General features: G+C 34.5%; 1 long non-coding RNA gene across 7 annotated transcripts in view; it reads left to right on the top strand.

Annotated features, from left to right (window-relative positions):
• The window catches only part of LOC141488063 (uncharacterized), a 238,222-nt gene that overhangs the window by 119,372 nt on the left and 98,337 nt on the right, over positions 1-20,513 (top strand). For 6 of the 7 annotated variants that reach the window (XR_012468575.1, XR_012468573.1, XR_012468578.1 and 3 more), the window contains one exon: positions 9,505-9,884. This is a non-coding gene — a long non-coding RNA (uncharacterized LOC141488063). Of the gene's footprint in view, positions 1-9,504; positions 9,885-17,597; positions 17,751-20,513 lie in introns of all 7 variants that reach the window. The other variant, XR_012468574.1, reaches the window with a different exon arrangement.

Here is a 20,513-nt window from a genome sequence, read left to right as displayed (position 1 = left end):
TATGTATATAATGATTTTACATCTATATTAATCTTTTTGTCTAGTGGTAACCATCTTTAGGGTGGGGAGAAGGGAAATAGTAAAAAAATCTGCAAAATAGCTTTATTAAATATTGAATATGTAATATATAACTTATTATATTTAAAAGATAACTGCACATGAAACTGCAAATGTATTGTGTTGTTAGACAATAGATTTGCAGTTTCATGTGTGGGTATCTTATTTTTTGTTACGCTATGTTATGGAAATGTTTGTTTTATTCCTTAAATTAATCAATTTAAAATTTTAAAAAATTAGCATATTTGGTCTGGGCATGTTATTTTATTTGTTCAGAGAGTTTCTGATTAGAAAATTCTCTCTACTAGTGCTATTTAAAAATTGTCCTGTATATAATTCATCATCTTAGATATTGGTGGGTGGGTGGGGGTTGGGGTGTGTAGGTGGACAATGGGCACTAAGAACTTGTTACTTGCTCACAGTCATACAGTATTTGTTTGGAGGTAAACCATGGAAGGAAGTAGTCTCTCTTCCAAATTCTCTAATCTAGGATAATCAAACTCCAGGCACATTTGAATAATCTAATCAAAAACTAGCTAGATAAACATGTAAATATTTTTAGTTGTGTTTGTTTGTGTGTGTATGCTTAGAGTCAATATATATTTGCAATGTCTATTGAAATGTGCCTTGGAATCCATAGACATTTTCACTATTCCTCTCAATATGTCTCCCCTACCCTCTTATCTCAGTCTCAAATTATTCTGACTGGGATGCATCAGTGGTCTTCAATACTTAATTACCAAATAAAATCTAAATTATTTAAATGGGCACTCCAGGTTTTCTGCACTAGACTGAGTTCAAGTCATGATTCCATGGAAGGCAAATTACTCTCTAGGGTCACATGAGCAACAAGCCTTTGTTTGCAAGTTTTTATGCTAAGCAAATACCTAATGGTAACATGCTGAAAATCTTTAAAAATATGACACTTTAAAAATGGAAAATGAGCTTATTGTTCAACTGTTTTATTTATAAGTTTTTTTGACAGTTTAATTTTAATTTCAAGGTTGAAATATAAAAAATATGCCATTAATATTGCTCTACTTTTATTTTTAGAATATCACAAAGACTTGTAAAATTACAAAAGAAAAACCTCTTTTAGAATATGGAAATAATTGGATCAAAAAAAGCATTTGAAAAAAATTAAAGATCATTAAATAAATAAAATTCTTGATAAAATGTTTTTCATAAATTAAATGAGAATAGTTTTATATTAGTTACAATAAATTAAGAAAGAAGAAAAATGAAAAAAAATGAAAGGGAAGTGAAAATCAAAGAAATTTAGCTCATAATCTATTTACCTTATTGGGCTATTTGTATAATAATAATAACCTTTTCCTTCCTCATCTCTGCTTTTAGAATCTCTGGCTTCCTTTAGGAGTCAACTCAAATTCTCCCTTCTTCAAGATTTTTCAGACTTTCCAGATGTAGAGTCTCCTCCTCCCATGTTACCTTCCAACTCTTTTGCATGTATCCAATAGGTGCCTATCTACTTTCATGCAATCTCTTCCTCTAGAATGTAAGCTCCCTGGAGATGTTTTGTTTTTCTTTTTAACCTCAATTTTCAGTGTAGTCCCTAGCATATAGTAAACACTTGACAAATATTTGTTGATTGATTTATTTATCAATAACCCATGGATGACCTTAGTGTTATATAATTGATACTAAAAAGATCAAAAGGAAGACATTAAACATGTTGAGATGCTCTATAGGGGATTTGTGGAATGATATCAACATGAATTACCTGGAATGAGAAGACAGAAATCATCTCTGATTTAGTGTGGTTGAAGGAACATTCATATCAATAATATCTCTAGGATGATTCATGTCAGTCAAACAACTAGAATTTATTTAGCACCTATTATATGCCAGATTTTTGCTGAATGTTAGAGACACACAAATCCTTCATAGAGTTTCAACCCAACAAACAGAGGGTCTTCCCCTTGGTGTTTTTCATATTTCATGGATACTAGTGCAACATTAAGACTATTCATTGGTTATACCCCCTTCTTCTTTCATGAGTGACTCATTTATTTTCCCAGTCTTATAGGTCTTTGCTTTTTGCAGACCACTTATCATTTGTAATATGGTGTTACTCATACCCAACTCTTTCTATTATAACTTTTAGGATCAATCTATAATTTTGAATATCTAGAAGTTATTATGGTATCTATGCAATAAAAGAGAAGTCAGATGAGAGGGATGTTGTAGAGATAATAATGAAAAGATTTGGCAACTGATCTGATATGTGCATGGGGTGATTAAGAATGAAATGTCAAATAAGACACTAAGGTTATAAAATTGTATGACAGAAAAGATGATGATCCAACAGAAATGGGGAAATTTGGAAAGAGGATATATTTAGAGAGAAAGATAATGTAATGCTAACACATTTTTGCTTGCTCATACTGTACTACTTGGTCTTTCCCATCACAAAAGAGACTTACTCACTGACTCCTGTTGAATCCAAACTGACTTTGAGGGATCCATGCTGAAATCATGGGAAGGTAGAGAGGAGCAGGGTGGGGCAATTGTGGGAAACTACAGGATTTGCTTACCATGGGCACCTTGGGTAGAGTAGGTTCTGAAGAATCAGCACCTTGGGAGCATTGTGAATGAGCAGAGTGGGGAAACTATCTCAATGGTTCTAGCCACAGATGCTAGATAAATTCAGCTTTGACAATTATTTCCAATATTTTTCAGGAATTATCAGGTCTAGCCTGTGAAAAGTATGTCTTTTTCTTTCCACAAATAATTAGATTGATCTCTTTTAAATCTCTTTGGATCTCTCTGAAGGAGTTTTATAGCAATTCAGGAATCAATACAATCAATAAAATATCATCTGCATTCAACAACACTTGAAAAACATGAGAGGGAATTTCATTTTCCCTCTTTTAAAAATATTTTATTTTGTTTTTCCAAATACATGCAATGTTAGTTTTTACCATTTTCCAAGGTTTTGAGTTTTACAATTATCTCCCACCTAATCTTTCTTTCCTGCTCCCCCTGACAGAAAGGAATCTGAGGGGGAGCTCCACATTTATAACCATATTGATCCGTTTGTGAGAGAAGAATAGCATCCAAATGGGAGAAATCAGAGAATAAAAAATGACATACCATGTAAGAGAACTTTTAAAATTTGAAGATAATATGCTTTGGTCTTCATTTAAACTCCATAGCTCCTTCTCTGGATAAGGATGGTATTTCTCATCACAAATCTTTTAAAATTGTCTTTGATTATTGTACAGCTGAAATGAACAAGTCCATCATAGTTGATCATCACCCCATGTTGTTGTTCATGTGTATAATGTTATTCCTTTTCTACTCATTTCACTCAGCATCACCTGGCTTTTCTGAAATCCCATCTCTTCTGATTTCATATAGAACAATGGTATTCCATCATTTCCACATACCATAAATTGTTCAGTCATTTCTCAAATGATGGGCATCACTTCAATTTCCGGGAATTTCACTTTCAATTGCATTCTGCTTAGGACAACCTTACATGACACTGGAAAATTGAGTATGTCTCTTCATTTTATGCCTCAGTAGACATTACCAATCAGAGGATTTTTGTAAAAAAAAAAGACATATTTGTGATTGCCTATCTTAAGGAATCTTGCATAATCTTTACATATGGCTAGAAGGCATTTTTGTAAGTCTTTAATGCTTTACTTTGTTCTACTGAATCAAATACTGAATCAAATATGTATGTGCATGTGTGCATTTATGTGTGTGATTATAAGAAATTGGTAAACATTGAAGGATCCCATAAATCAAAATATATTTGATTCAAGTAATTTGTTGCTGAATGATGGTTGGTCACAACTGAAGTTGCATGAAATAATGATCTAAATCCGCATTTAAGTATTGCTTACATCTTCTATTTATATTTGAAATATGAGATAGTCTCTAAAAAATTACAAATATTTTATTTCTCTCTTTTGGATCATTTAAAATTTCTTTAAGGCAGGGTCTTCAGTGATTGCTTGATATATATCAAACTGGATAAGCATTAAGCTGTTACCATAGTCAAAGCTTTCTACTTATTCACATTCAGATCGAACAAAATAAACAGACACAAAATTGTCTGAAGGGAAGTGACTTTCTATCATTAAAATAGCTAAGTGTTGGTGCATAAGAAAAAAAAACTGATCTTAGCATTTGTTTAATCCTAAGGAAATCAAAGGCAGAAAAAATATAAATCAATATTTTTTATCTTCCTCTCAATCATCAACCTACAAAAATATTCATATAATTTTTTGTGGTGGTAATAGCAGGAAAAATAACAACGAAGTGAATGTGCATTAATTGAGCAATGACTGAATAGTGGCATGTGAATGTAATAGAATATTATTGCATTGTAAAGTATGAGAAATTCATAGAGCTATTGGAAAACTTTTTATGAACTGAAAAAGTGAAGCAAGCAGAACCAGAAGACCTATATGAATGATAACTGCAATACTGTGAACAAAAAGAACACTATAAGGAAACCATATTCTTTATAATTATATTTGGTCACAGAGAATAGACTAGGAAATACAGTTCCTTCTTAGTAAAAATAGGGAAATCTACAGTTACAGAATATTGAATATGTAGTCACACATGATCCCTGTGCTGATTGGTTTTTTCAATATCCATCCATTTGCATATGTATATTTTTTAAGTTTCAAAATTTCCCTCCAACCTCTCTTCCCACTTCCCTCCTGTCCCTTCGGTGGTGAACAGTTGGGTTAACATTGAACATATATAATTTTGTTAACATCTTTACAGATTAGTCATTTTTGGTATGAGGAGTTAGGACTTAGGGAAAGAGATGCATACGAGATAATTTTTACAAAGTGTTCATCAGATTCTGAAGGGTTTTTGGGTTGTACTTTTCTTCCTCTGGATAAGGATAGCATTGTCCATAGCCAGTCCAATACAAATGCCCTAGCTATTTGAACTGCTGAGAGGAGTTGTTTCCATCATGGTTGATCATCCCACAATGTTGTTGTTAAAGTGTACATTGTTGTATTGGTTCTTCTTCCTTCACTCAGTTTCAGATTCTGTAACTCATTCCATTCTTCTCTAGAGTCTTGGCCATTTACGGTTTCTTATAGAACATAATATTGTGTGGTATTCATGTACCATAACTCGTTTAGCCATTCCCCAATTTATAGTCATCCCCTCAATTTCTAAAGAGCCGCTATGAATATTTTGGAACATGTGAGATTTTTCCATTTTTTATGATTTCATGTGGATATAGGTCTAGAATTGGAATTGGTGGGTCAAAGAGAATGAACTGTTTTATTGCTGTTTGGGCAATAGTTCAATATTGCTCTCCAGAATGGTTGGATCCATCAGCAATGTATCAATGTTCCAATCCTCCACAACTTCTCAATCATTGATCATTTTCTCTTTCTCTCATCTTAGCCAATCTGATAGGTGTGAGGTGATAACCTCATGTTGTTTGAACTTGCATTTCTCTAATCAATAATGATTTGAAGCATTTTTCCATGTGATTATATATATCTTTAATTTCTTCATTTGAAAATTGTCTATTCAAATCCTTTGGCCATTTATCAATTGCGGAATCACTTGTAACCTTATACATTTGATGCAATTCTTTAAAAATTTTAGAAATATAGAAAAGTTTGTCAGAGTGCCTTGTTGTGAACATTGTGCTGATTGATTTTAATTATGTGTTTTCCAGTTATAAGGGAGGGTTTGGTGGTTGTATATGTTGCTTTAGGGTGTATGGACTTGACAATTATGTTTAACCATTAGAAGAGGAAGTGAGATGTCTGGCTAGTTTCTCTAGGGGATTTTTGAGGTAGGGTGACCTCAAGTGTCAAAAATTTGCAAATATGTGAAATACTGGTAGTGTAACAGTTTTTCTCTTAGTTCTTTGTTAAATTTCAACCTTCTTTGTTGTCCTGGAGCCTGAAACTTCAATGTGACCTTAAATTGTGTCTCTTTATCTTCTCACTGAATTCCCTGGACCCTATGGTATCATCTCATATCTGAGCTTCACTGTAGTAGAAGTTGCTTCTCTTTTATTTAGACTGACCTGGTTTCTCTTTAGGGCAGTGGGAAGTATGCTTCATGAATTATTGGATTTCTTAGCCTCTTAGGTATCAAAGACCCATCCTATGGAGAGTTGATATCTGAAGTTTTATTGAAATTCCCAAAGTCCTACAGAGATGCCTTTCTGATCCTGCATGGTTCTTTTTTTAAGGTTTTTGCAAGGCAATGGGATTAAGTGGCTTGCCCAAGGCCACACAACTAGGTAATTATTAAGTGTCTGAGGCCAGATTTGAACTCAGGTACTCCTGACAGGGCCAGTGCTCTATCCACTACGCCACCTAGCCTCCCCTGCATGTTTCTTGCTATGATAAATGAGGTAGAAGAAGATTGCAGTGATAACTTTTAAGTATTAAATTAAGTTGTTTTTATTGAATTTATTTTTTGTGGATCAGTAATGTTTCATTGCTATTCTAGGGGTAAGAAAACTATGCCTTGCCTCTCAATCCTTGCCAGTATTTGTACAGTCAATGAAAAGAATGGCTTTTACATTTTAAAATAAAGATTTACTGTATCCTTAGTCTGATCATTAGATTACTATATATTGAATTGTTAGCCTTGATCCAGGATATGAACTTCTGTACCCCCAAATTCTGGAATCTAATCCTTGTACTACCAAGAGATCCAGTAATTCTTACTTCTGGTAGAGTGGGGATCTTCCTGCTGTGATACCTTGACTTGTTCCTTGACTTATTCCTTAATTTATGAATCCTTTTTCTGCATCATAGGGGTGGAATGGAGAAAGGGAGTCTCAAAACTAGCTAGGGCCTGGGATGGGAGCTAAGCTAGCTTTAGGCAAAGAGTTATTATCAAAAAGTCATGATATTAATATGCTTACTTAAGGTCAATTAATGGCTGCAGAGTAAGGAGTACACAAGGAATATTTTCATGTGTTTAGGGAGAGGAATAATAAATGATAAAAATTTTATTAAGTGTTTAAAATATATAGCAGCTTACATTGTCGAATTAAGTTTATTCAGTGACTTGGGGTCTTAAATCTTATGCCTTATTTCATCAACTTTCCCACTCCTTCAGGCACTGAGCTTGAAATAGTTATAAAAATCTTTGATCTCCATTATCTCAAACACAAAATGCAGTCAATTTGGCATTTAAAATCTCCCACAATCTGCCTTCCACTCAACTTTCTAATCTTGGTACATTAATTCCTCTTCAAAAACTCTATGTTAAGCCAATTTAGTAGGTATTTGTACAGGACATTACATCTTCTGCTCCTACTTCTTTTCACAGATGGGTCCCCATACTTACAGAGATCCCCCCATTTCCATTTTCAAAAATCCTTAGTTACCTCCAAGGTTCAATGAGGTATAAACATCCAAAACAAAATCTTTCTTAATCTCTCCAAAATGAGATATTACATTTTGTATCCCCATCACCAGTAGACTGGAACTTCCTTGGGAAATTTTTTTTGTTTTCTTTTTGTGTCCATGTCACTTGTTTCTATTCCCTAGCACATAGAACTTACTTAATAAACATTAACTGAATCATATTGTGGAGGGGAAAAATACTATCTTTGAGCTAGAGTTGATTTAGTGACATTACAAAATTCTGTGATTTTGGCAAGACATTACATTCTCAGAACTTTAACTTCCTAATCTGTGGGATAATAATTATTTTCTTTCAGTGACCCTTATGAACATGTCTTTGCAATCTAGCCAAACTAGACTACTCATTGTTTTCCAAATAGAACTTATGCTGCTTTTGATAATTTCTTTTACCTGAAATTCACTCTTTTCCCATACTGAGCAGATGAAATTTCATTGATTACATGAAGATTTCTCTTGACTTGCACAGCAGTTATCTCTCATCTGAATTTCTGTATTCCTTTCTAATTCATTTGTAGTTTTATGGTCTTATTTCAGTTTTTCTATATTTTATATTTAATTTATGAAATTAAGAAGTATTTCCATAACAGTAGAAAAAAGATGAATGTATATAAAACTACAAATCTATTATGCACAACTTGCCATTCCTTTTTGCAATAAAATTAATAATATAAATTTCTTTTCCCCTTTTTTCTTTCCTAAAGATGATTACACATTATATATATATATATATATACATATATATATTCTTCTATTTATCAAATCTTTCTTTGGATGTGGATAGGGTCTTTTTTTCATATGTCCCTTACAGTTAATCTGGGTATTTATCATAGGACAAAAATTACTTATTTTCTCAAACAAAGTCATTTTAAAAATAATATTGCTGTTATTGTACACAATGGTTCTGCTTATTTTGCTCTTCATTATTTCATGTAAGTCTTTCCATGTTTTTTTTAAATCATTGAGTTCATCATTTCTTATAACATAGTGGTATGCCCATCACAATCTTATAGCACAACTTGATCAGCCATTTTCAATTTGATGTACATTCCTTCAGGTTCTAGTATTTTTGATACCACAAAGAGAACTTTTATAAACATTTTTAGAACATATAGGTTCTTTTCCTTTTCCCCCAACTCATATTTGGAAAGTGACTAAGTAGTAGTATTGCTAAAACAAAAGTTAGAGGTAGTTTAATAATTCTTTGGGCATAATTCTAGATTAGTCTTCTAAAATAGTTGAATCAGTTCACAATTCTACCAGGAATGAATTAGTGTTCCAATTTTCCACATTCTTTCCAATAATTGTCATTTCCCCCTGCTATCATTTTAGCCAATCTGAAAAGGATAAAATGATATATCAAGGTTGTTTTAATCTGCATTTCTCTAATCAAAATTGATTGTCTGTTTTAGTAATGTATGACTCTTTTTCCCTTATGAGTTTCAGGATCCTGAAAACAATGACTATTAAGGTACATAACCTCTGGAATTTGCACATCAGTGAAAAGAGAGAATGAGTAAAAAGTTTTAGCCAGAGATGTGGCTCATTAATTGCTTGATCCTTTTTTTTTATCTTTAAGAATTCAAAAGTTCATAATACTACCTAATACATATGGAACTGTTCCTCAAGACTCATACACTCCAGGGGATCACTTTGTTCCCCTAGATAAACAGATTCTCAAGAGCAGATTTCCTTTGACACAAGAAACCTCTGACTCAAAGAGATTTTGCTTGGTTCCTTTGTTCTTTCTCCTTCCAATCAATACACTCACAAAAGAAGGACCAGAGGAACTCTAGCTCAGAAAATTTATTTCTCCCTTCTTTTACATGCTAAGGGAAAGAGAGACTGTTATCCTTTTTAAAGATTTTGACTGCACTTGTTGCATCCACATTCCTATGGTAAGCTGTCCTGTTAACCCCCAATTGTTGAAATGATTATATCATAAATTCCTCAAGGGTAAGAAGTACATTTTTTTCTTGTTTGTATTACTAACAATAGCCCCATATCATGCACATGTAAAGTGTTGTATGCTTTACCCTAGGGTAACAAGGATGTCAAAATGTGCTAACAACTGAGGGCAATCAGCAGAGTTCTGCTAGGAAAAGAAATATGATATGATCCAAGCTATTGTCCAAGAGATTAAACCAGAGACCAAGTTAAGAGAAGAGAATAAAAGAGAAGAGATGGAAGAGTGATGGAGCACAGAGAAGTACTCCAGGTCATGTGGCCTCAGGAGAGTCAATGGCAAACTAATGAGTGGCTTGCCCAGGAGTTTCTGTGTCATTCATGTGTCTTTCAATAGAAGGGAAGAAGGAATAAGAATTTATATAGTATCTACTATGTGTCAGACACTGTTCTAAGAACTTTACCAATGTTATGGGTTTTCTCCTCCTTTTAACAACTCTTCAATATAGGTGCAAGGTAGGTATTCCTATTTTACAATTTTATAATTTCCATTTTTATAAAACCTGGGGCAAACAGAGGTTAAAATGTCTTGCCTGGAGTCATAAAGTAGTTGTCTGAAGCCCAAACCCAGTGTTTCCTGAGTTCAAGTCCATTATTTAATCTTCTGTACCACCTAGCTGGAACTGGCCACAGTAAAATGGCATTGTTGAAAATGATAAGGGGGCAGTTAGGTATGGCAGTGGCCTTGTGAGCACTGGCCTTGGTGTCAGGAGGACTTAGGTTCAAATCTGATCTCAGATACTTAATACTTACTTAGCTGTGTGATCTTGAATAAGTCACAACCCCATTGTCATCCCTCCCCCACCAAAATGAAGTGATAAAAAAATCTTGAGCCAAACCACAGACCTGATTAGTCAGACAATCAATAATAATTTATTAGGTACATTGTGAATAATTTATTAAACTCAATTCTAGAGAAAGGAACAATTCTTACTCTCAAAGAGCTCACATTCTAACAACTAGGTACAAACACTATATAGATAGGATAAATGGGAGATATTCAACTAAAGGAGGACACTAGACTTAAGGGGGGAAGTGGGGAATCAAGAAAGATTTCCTGTGGGAGGTTAACTTTATTTGAGACCTGATTCAATACGAGTGTTTTGGTATCTAGAAAGGAGGAACTGTAGAGTAGAATGTTACAACAATGATGCTACAACAGCCACCTTGACATAATTCATCATTAGCAGTGTTAAGTCACAAGGTCTGTGCAAGTTTAAAGTAGACAGTAACTTAGGGGAACCTCAATGCCTGCATTATACTATTAAGTCTGGAAGCTTTTATGGGCTCTTGGGGAAGAAATAGATCCACTGATGGAGCGAGCAGGTTTTCTATGGGCTTGAATAAGTATCTTTTGTACTAACTGTAGGTCAAAATAAAATACATTATATTTGATGTTTTGTTAGTTTGAGAAATTATATGGGAGCTATGGGATCTATTCATTTAGTGGGAAGACCTAAATACAAACCCCAAATCTTATGTTTCAAAGTGAAAATTTGGATAAGCACAAAAATGCACCAACTCCAGTGTTTTCTGGGGTAACTCTAGGTGGGACTATGAGTCCTTCAAAGTATTTATTGAAAGGTATATTTTATCACTTTACATCAAGCCACAACAATAACAATGATTAGGGTAAGGTTAGAGCCTCAATTTTGAATCATTGGTTTCATTTAGGGATTTGATGAAAATAAATACTTTTTTGTGCTGTTTTTTCACTGTTGTACAACACATTATTAGCAATTTCCCTTCTTATTTCCCCCCATTGTCCACTGTATGATAGGGGTCTCCCTCTGATGGTGATTTCTTTGTTAGCTAGATGCCTCCTCAAATACCTCCTTCCATGCTGGCAATTCACCAGCCTAAGTTTATGCCCCAAGTGAATTTTGGAGCTGGCTCCAACTGGATGTTCTTTCCCCTAGGTTGATTGGAGAAACATGACCTTACCTTTCTCCTTGCTCTCACTCCTAACATGCAATGTTACTCCTTCTGGTTCTCAATTTATTGGTTCCAGCTGATCAGAAAAACTCTTTCACTGGTACTACCAGGTTGGTTTGGTAGTTTGGGTTTCTGAAGCTCTAGTAACAGGGTTTATATGAAGATGGGGTAATGAGCTTATTTCCAAGTCCAATCAGATGTTCTGCCCCTTTTCCTGTTCCTGTACTGCAGAGCCCTTTTGCAGCATCACTTCTCTTCCACTCCCAATCCTCCAGAAGCTCCTGACCCTGGAGCAATGCCATGGAGCTGATGAGGCTGACTGGTTGTTGAGCTTCAAACAGACTTCCTCACTGCTGCAGCACAGGCTGGCTAAGCAGATTTCTGCAGCCTGGATCTTGAATCTCAATAGCAATGGAGAGAGGGATGGGGCCAGTGTGGTATGTGTGGGGTGTAGGGTTTTCTTGTGAGTCCATGTATTGGATCTTTGGGATAGCTAAGTGTTGCCTGTAGCATGGGCAGTAGGGAAGTGGTGCAGAATGAGTGCAATGTAGTCAATTCATGCTTTTTTTAAAAAAATCTTTTGGTTCCTGGGTGTCCTAAATCATTTAGAAAAGGCAGCTAGGTGGCATAAGGGATAGAGTGCCAGGCCTGGAATCAAGAAAACTTATCTTCCTGAGTTCAAATCTGGTCTCAGAAATTTATTAGGTGTGTGACCTTGGGCAAGTCATTTAACTCTTTTTGCCTTGTTTCTTCATTTGTAAAATGAACAAGAAGCAGAAATAGAAAGCCACTCTAGTATTTTTGCCAAGACAAACTTTAAAAGGGGTCACAAACAATTGGAGAGTGTGGAAAATGAACAGCAACAAAAATCATGTAGATAGTTGCTTTATCTTTGGTAAATTGGACCCTCAGCAAATCCCTTCAACTGTAATTTTCTCATCTTTAAAATGAAATGAGGGATCTCTAAGTTCCTTTTATCTCTTCAAATATTCTTTGTGGGTGGCAATTAGGTGATGTAGTGAATAGAGCACTGCATAGGATCAGTAAGACTTGAGTTCAAATCTAACCTCTTCAGGATTTGCAAAACATTTGACATGTTATCTCCTTTGATCTTGACAATGATCTTTTGAGATGTAGTCTGTTATTATGATACCCATTTTACTAGTGATGGAACCAAGGCTGAAAGAGATTGATTTTTTTCTGAGTCCCACAACTAATACATCTCTGAGATTGAATTTGAACTCAGATCTTCCTGACTCAAGGTAAAGCACTGTATATATTGTACCTTATTCCTTATTAAAACTCTTGCACCAACACTGCATCTCAATTAAGTATGCATCATTGAATCATTCCATAAAAAAAGGACCATGGAAAGTACACCATAATTGATTACAAGCCCAGGATGGATCTGAATAATTTGTTTAAAAGTAACCTTTAAAACCTACTTTGTCATGTGGATGCTGGTGGGTAGGATTCAGTTCCTTTCCTTCAGCTGATTAATATGAAGATATAAACATAGTCAAAAACAATACCCCCACCAAAAAAAAAAAAAAAACAAACCCTTGTCTTGGACAGTTAAACATAACTTTGCTTTACTTTTTCTGATCATTTTTAAAAAAAACTTCTGAAAGCTATTCTCCACCTGAGTATGATTTAATTCAAATACTGTTTGAAGGATCATCCTTTTCCTTTGCATTCTTTTTTTCTAAATTTTGGATTATTTTGTTTCTATGGGACATTTTTTCTCCCTTGGTTTCAAGTTATAGAAAATCAGGGTAGATGCTTTCTTTTCCAAGTTCTGTCCACATCCATCCCCATCTAGTCTAACAACTTCCTCACCTTGAGATTTTTTTATCTCATTTTTTATCCAGGTATAATATTCTTTACTGTGGTGGTCCATTTTCATTGACTTCATTTTATTCTAAACTTAATTCTCTCAGCCAGAATCAAAGTCATGGGATGTGGCATGGATAAAAGATGAAGTTTAAATTTGCATCTTAGAAGTAGTTGTTAGGCTAAGTTGAGAACGGATGATCATTTAAAAGCTGACTTCTTTTCAGGGTAATTTGGCAAGCACTTTACAGGGGAGGGGGAAGTATTCCTTTTTTAATTTATTTTATATTTTTTTGCTTAATGCCTCCAAACTTCCTTCAAACAATATGGTCTGTGTCCCTTTATTCATCTTTGTAGTCATGGTTGTTCAGCTCTTACATTACTGGAGTAGAGCTGAGTCTCTTACAAATGACAAATCACTCCTTTTTGAGAGCAGATAAGATGCAGCTTATGCCCTTTGCCTCTCCCTGCATGTTTTCTGCCAGTCTCTCCCTTTGACAAAGCTTCCATCTAATTGTTGTAGGGACCCCATGGCATGGGTTAGGAATAGACAAGGCAGAGACCGAAAATGTTGGCAAACAAATTGGCAGCCTGCACCTCGCAGATCAGTGCATGTGCCAACAAAGGCAACTGTTTCATCCACCTTTCACTTAATAACCTGCTGCTGTAGAAAGACAGGATCTGTGACTTTCAGCAGGAGACTTTTTTTTAGCTCCAGCACTGAATAAAGAATCTGTATTATTTAGGTCTTGGTGGTTCCAATGTGTTTGCTGAAAAATTAGTCTGTAGAGACAACCAATGAATTGTAATACATTCAGGATGTTGGGTGAATGGTCATCTGAGGATAATAAATAGAAGAATAAAATGTTGAACAAGCATGGTTCCTCTGTATTGAGAAAAGAAAATAAAAAAATATCAATTCCATAAGTGGAGAATTAAAAACATCAATTCCATTAGCAGATGTCACTGCTGCATACAAAATGGACAAATCAATTTTTTGCATCTTATATCTACCCTTAGAGATGGTGTGGCATAGTGAGTCAAATACTATTCTTACTCCTACTAGCTATGTGGTCTTGGGTAAGTCAAACTTTTTTTTTTTTAGTTTTTGCAAGACAATGGGGTTAAGCGGCTTGCCCAAGGCCACACAGCTAGGTAATTATTAAGTGTCTGAGGTCAGATTTGAACTCAGGTACTTCTGACTCCAAGGCCAGTGCTCTATCCACTGTGCCACCTAGCTGCCCCTGTAAGTAAGTCAAACTTTAAGTACCTCAGAAAATTTCTTAGGATTTAGGATCTAAGATTTAATGCTGGGAAAAACTTGTGAAACCCAACCCTCTCATTTTTAACATAGTCCATGCTATGCAAATGACTTGCCTTTCATCACACAATCAATTCATGAACTTTTATTAAATATCTGCTGTGGTTTAATATTGTAGTGGGTGCTGGAAATGAAAAGATAAAAGTAAAATATTTCCAGTTCTTAAAGGTCTTGGGGGAGGGGGACTAAATGAAAATGGTGGGATAGAATCTACTGTATCACACAACCCTAGGAAATCATTGCTGAGATATTTATCTGTTTTTATGGAGAGAGTTTCATCACAATGATGTCTCAGATCCTTGCTAATCCTGCTATGGAGGAAAATCATGATCACCTATGAACTCTCCAATAATGCTATTGGATACAGAATAGTGGCTTTGATGAAACCACAGAACTGAAGATCTGGAAGAGACCTTAGCAACCCTTTAGTCCAGAGGTTGTTAACCTGAGATCTGTGAATTTATTTTAAAAAATGACAATATTTCAACACAAATCAATTTGCTATGAAATCTTTATTTTATGAATTTAAAAACTTTCTTCTGAAGAGGCAATAGACTTCCCTAAGACATCAAAAAAGTTAAAAAAAAATCTGACTGTAGCTTAACTCATGCCTGAATTCTTACCATAATATACCAACAAATGGGTACATAATCTCTAAAGACCTCTGACAAAGGGAAATTGACCAAATAATTTTCCTAATTGCTGTATTCTTATGCATATTCAGGTTTGATCTGGCCGATGTTTAGGGTTTGGTCACAATGAGACAATTGCATGCATTAGTCTAAAATGAAAACTATATCCTTACTTTTTTTGTTATTGTTCCACTGCTCTTACATAAATCATATTCTATGATCTGAACATCTAAACAAAAGGTTCTTTTCTGCCATGATAAATACCAATTCTGCTTCTTGAATCCTTGGGAACTGTTTTGTGTACCAAACAGCTGCATCAGCTTTATCGGAAATGAGTTTGCTCCCGAGCTGGTATCTCTCAGTGAAGGGCATGCTAAGCATGACAAGGCTAACTATGTCATCACTTCTGTGAGCAATGCAAAAATGCATCTGCAAGTACACCTGCATGCCTTAATTTTTCCTAAAGCACATGAGGTTGAGCTAGGTTTTTAAAAGTTTTATAGTCATAAGAACATCTTTTATTTTTAGCTCCCTACTAATATTGCATACTATGCTACTATCATTGGACCCAATAGTATTCTTCTCGACTCCTGCTAGACTCCCTTTTTCAGGTCTGTAGGAGTGTCATACACAGAATATCAGTTATAGCCTGGGAATGAATCAAAATTTTCCATCTTAAATATTTTTCCTGTGCTCATAATGGAAATTCACAAATTTCAATGTATAGTAAGAGCTTAATGAGTTGGGGTTACAGTCAGGCAGTCTAAAAAGTCTGGTAATGGCAGTGCTTTAAGTCACAAATGCATAAATAGTCTATTATAATATTTTTCCTTTCAATGGACTGATTTTTAAGATATGCAAATGATCTCTCAGCAATGACTCATTGTGCTTTTTATTAGCATTAACCAATATTCTTGCATTTTCCATTACTAGGATCCTTTTAAAAATGTATCACTATATTTCAAGCAGAAATATGCTTGCATTTTTTTAAACATTAATACTCAATTGCAACTTTTTTATTCCATCCAACATCTGGATCACAAGATAATTTTTCACAAAATTCCAGCCAGAGTATTTAATGCCATTTTACAGAGAAAATCCTGAGGCAGTAAGATACAATGGAAAGAGTCCTGACTCTAGAATTAGAAGACCTGGATTTCAAAACCATCTCTGATCCATTATGTCCAAGTGACCCAGATTAAGTCACTAACTTCTCTAAGGCCATTTCCTCATTTGTAAAATTAAGGAACTGGAGGAAATGGTTTCTTCCAACTCCTAGAACTATGTTCCTGTGATTCCCAAATGATTTCCAAATTTGATGCAGACAATGAATTAGAATTCATGATCTTTTTGATTTCTGGAATAATATAAATTCGTTGTTCTACCAAATGTCAAATCTTATTGGGAGGGAAGAGGAGAAAGAATCCATTGCAAGGAGCTAAGGATACTTCCTAGTCTCTGAGCTTTGCTTCATGACATTACCTTCTCCCTAATTCTTAGAATGCACACTTGATTTTAGTACAAAATTTGAAGGATAATAAATTTTTGAGCAGGAGATGGAATACTTTCATTTAAAAGATAAGGAAAATGAAGTTAAGTGATTTTCCTATGTCTTGATGTGACATAATACCAATCCAGTCCTTCAGAAGTCATATCCACTTTTTTTCTACCTCTTATTATCACACAATTTCCACATTTCATTCTCTTTGGATCCTGTAGCCCTCTTCAAACCATTTTGCATGTTGACAGATTCCATATCATCTATCTGAGGTAAAGGACATGTTTTACTTATCAATGTTCAGTCATCATGAGATCTCAAAAGTGGGATATCAGGGAGTGGAAACATTAGGGGCAGGGGAATATTTCCTGTCATGTTCCAATATAATCCTAATGGCACAGTGGATAGAATGTTGGGTCTGAAGTCTGAAATCTGGTCTCATACACTAAACTAGCTGATGATCCTGGGCAAGTCACTTAGCTCTTATATGCCTCAGTTTCATTATCTGTAAAATGGGAATAACACCTGTCTCCCTCAGGTGTTGTGAGGAATGAAAGACATAATATTTTTACAGTGCTTTAAAAATATTAAAGTGCTTTATGAAAACTAGCTATTATTATCATGGGACTATCCACTATCCTAATGGATATGCTATTTGTGGCATTATTCAAGAAACAAAAATAAGCTCTGCTGGGTCCATTGGGAAGTGAATATACTCAAGTTATATATATATATATATATATATATATATATATATATATATATATATATATATATAAATGTTAGAAATTCAGAGAGTTATTATGGTAATAAATTTAGTCAGGAAAATTGAAAGTTACAGGTACTTTTAGCATAAACACTTAACTCTTTATGCAAAATGTTAATTACAACTAAATTGCTCCATTCTTCCTTTCATTTTTCTCTTCTTGTTTCTATCTCCTCATGTGTAGGACTCTGGAAAACTGAGTACTAAGGTTCGAATAATGAAAGCATCAAGCCTTATTATGGAAAATAACTGTCCTACTTTACTCTGTGCCACTTAGACTTTTTGTGTAGTGTTGTTTACCATTCTGGAAACTATATTCTAAGAGAAACATTATCAGGTAATATTAAGTACAAGTGACCAGCATGATGGGAATATGGATATGGACCACATAAATAACACTTAATAGAAAGGGTTTAGCCTAGAGAAGAAAAGACTAAGGGGAGTCATGATAACTGCCTTTGTTTATTTGTAAGTCTCTTATATAGAAGAGGAAACCTTTTATTCATTGCTGCAAGAGGGGAAAATGATACCAAATGGACAGGCTTACTATAACTATTTGAGTCAGCCAAAATGGCATGGATTAGCTCATGAATTCCCTGTCTTGGGCAATATTCAAGAAGCTACATACCCAGCTGTCAAGAGATTTTTCTATGGTTATTACTGAATTGTGTAAATTTTGCTGGTAAAAGATCACTGAATCTGAAATTGGAAGACTAGAGGTTCAAATATCCTCCCTGTTACATTATGAGTTTCAGACAAGATGCATTTATTAAAAATCTACTATGTGCCAGATACTATACTAAATTCTCCCTATAAACAAACAAAAATGCAATATTTCTGTTTCAGGGGATTTCATTCTATGATAGATGCTTGATTTAAACCTTCTAGGGATCAGTTTCCTTATTTGTAAAATGATAGATTTGAAAATAATCTCTAAGGTCCTTTCTAGTTTTAAATCCTATAAATTAAGGTTGAAGTAAATAATCTCTAGGTACCTTTGAACTCCAAATTCTCTGCCTCTTTAAGAGGAAACTAGCTTATCATTCAACAACCTTATTGTCCTCTTCCTAGTAGATTTTGAAACTGGAAAATGGCCATTTGGTTAGTGGTAGATCAAACACAGCTGTTGGAGATGTGATGTCACAAAAAGACAGCAGCATCAAGTAAAGAAATAATAATTAGTCAATAATGATTGAGACATAGGGCATTTCCTGGGGGATTGATAACCAGCTGGGAGGAGTTAATGGACCAAGCTGTGCTACAGGTCATTAACTATAGCAGTCATTATTCCCTAGAAAATGTCCTAAGCTGAGGTTATTACTTGAATTTGAATATGTATATTTTAAAAAATCACTTGACTCTTCTCACACTTGATAGAGGTGAAGCAAAGAATCTGGGATACCATTAGAAAAGGAAAATATTTTCTTCAGCTTCTTAGGGAAAGGTGTGAGAGTGTAAACAGGCATATGTATGCATGTGTTTACACAATTCAGTCCCTGAGAAGGAGGATTTTATTTGGACTCATTCCCTCTCTCTTTCACGGACTCCTCTTCCTCACCCCATAAAGCAGATGCTTCCCAAGGTTTTCTCATTGGCTCTTTATTCTGTCTATACTATCTCTCTTGGTAATTAATTCAGTTCAACAAATACCAGTACCTACAATGTAGAAACATCAATCATTATTAAAATAGATTAAGATCTAAGAGGGATCTAAGATAACAGCTAGTTCAATCTCCTCTCTTTTCTAGAAAGGTACTTAAGGCACCAAGTGACTTACTCAAACTCATATAGGTTGTATAAATCATTTAGTTTACTATATATATATACATATATATGTCTATGTATGTATGTATGTATGTTGGATTTGAACCCTGGTTCATCTTCTTCCAAAGCTCATGCTTTTTTCACTGTTATAGAATGCTGCCTCATCTCTGACTTCAATCATAACCCAAACATAGATGACTCCCAAATCTCCATCACCACTTCTGACATCACTTGTGGGCTGTCAACTCCACATCTTCAACTGTCCATAGAATATGAATTTACTACTAGTACTGGGGTAGCTAGGAGAGATTCGGGACAAATATTGTCAGCCTCGGAGTCAGGAAACCCTGAGTTCAAATCTAGGATCAAATACTAACTAGCTGTCTGACATTTGGCAAGTTGCTTCACCCTGTTTGCCTTGATTTCCTCATCTATAAAATGAATTGGAGAAGGAAATGACAAACTTCTCCAGTATCTTTGCCAAAAAATCCCTTAAAAGGGGGTCACAAAAGTCAGTTAGACATGACTGAAGAACTGAACAACAGGAACATTACTAGTACTTCAAATTCAATATATTCACCCAGAACTTTACTTTCCTGTCAATATTATTTATTCTTAGAAACAGAGTCATGATCCATTAGGATTTATCCAAGTGTGCAAGGATGGTTCACTTTTAGGAAAATTGATCTTATAAAAAAACTAACAGAAATCATATGATTATATCAATAGCTAATAAAAAAAGACTGACAAAACATAGCACCTGTATTTTTAAATGCTTTTAAAATGCTAGAAAGCAAAGGAATAAATGGAGTTTGCCTTAAAATGATAGCTAGTATCTATCTAAAACCATTAGCAAGTATTTTATGTAATGGCGATAAGCTAGAAGCATTCCCTGTAAGAGCAGGGGTGAAAGAAGTATGTCCATTATCACCACTATTATTCAATATTGTCTTAGAAAGATTAGCTTTAGTAAAAAGAAAAAGAAATTGAAGGAATTAGAATAGGTAACGAGGAAACAAAATTTTCACTCATTGCAGATGATATGATGCTATACTTAGAGAACCTTAGAAAATCAACTTTAAAAAATTACTTGAAAAAACAACTTTAGGAAAGTAGCAAGATATAAGATAAATACACAAAAATCATCAGCATTTCTATGAATGATCAACAAAGCAAGAGATAGAAAGATAAATTCCATTTAAAGTAACAGCAGACAACACAAAATTCTTGGTAATCTATATCCCAAGATAAAACAAGAAACTATATGAACACGATTTCAAAACACTTTTCACACAAAATCAGATTGGAAAACTGTCAATTGCTTATGATAGGTTGA

This window comes from Macrotis lagotis, chromosome 5 (assembly GCF_037893015.1).
Source record: "Macrotis lagotis isolate mMagLag1 chromosome 5, bilby.v1.9.chrom.fasta, whole genome shotgun sequence".
NCBI lineage: Eukaryota > Metazoa > Chordata > Mammalia > Peramelemorphia > Peramelidae > Macrotis > Macrotis lagotis.
Note: the sequence above shows the minus strand (reverse complement) of the source record. Positions and strands in the feature narration are given on the sequence as shown.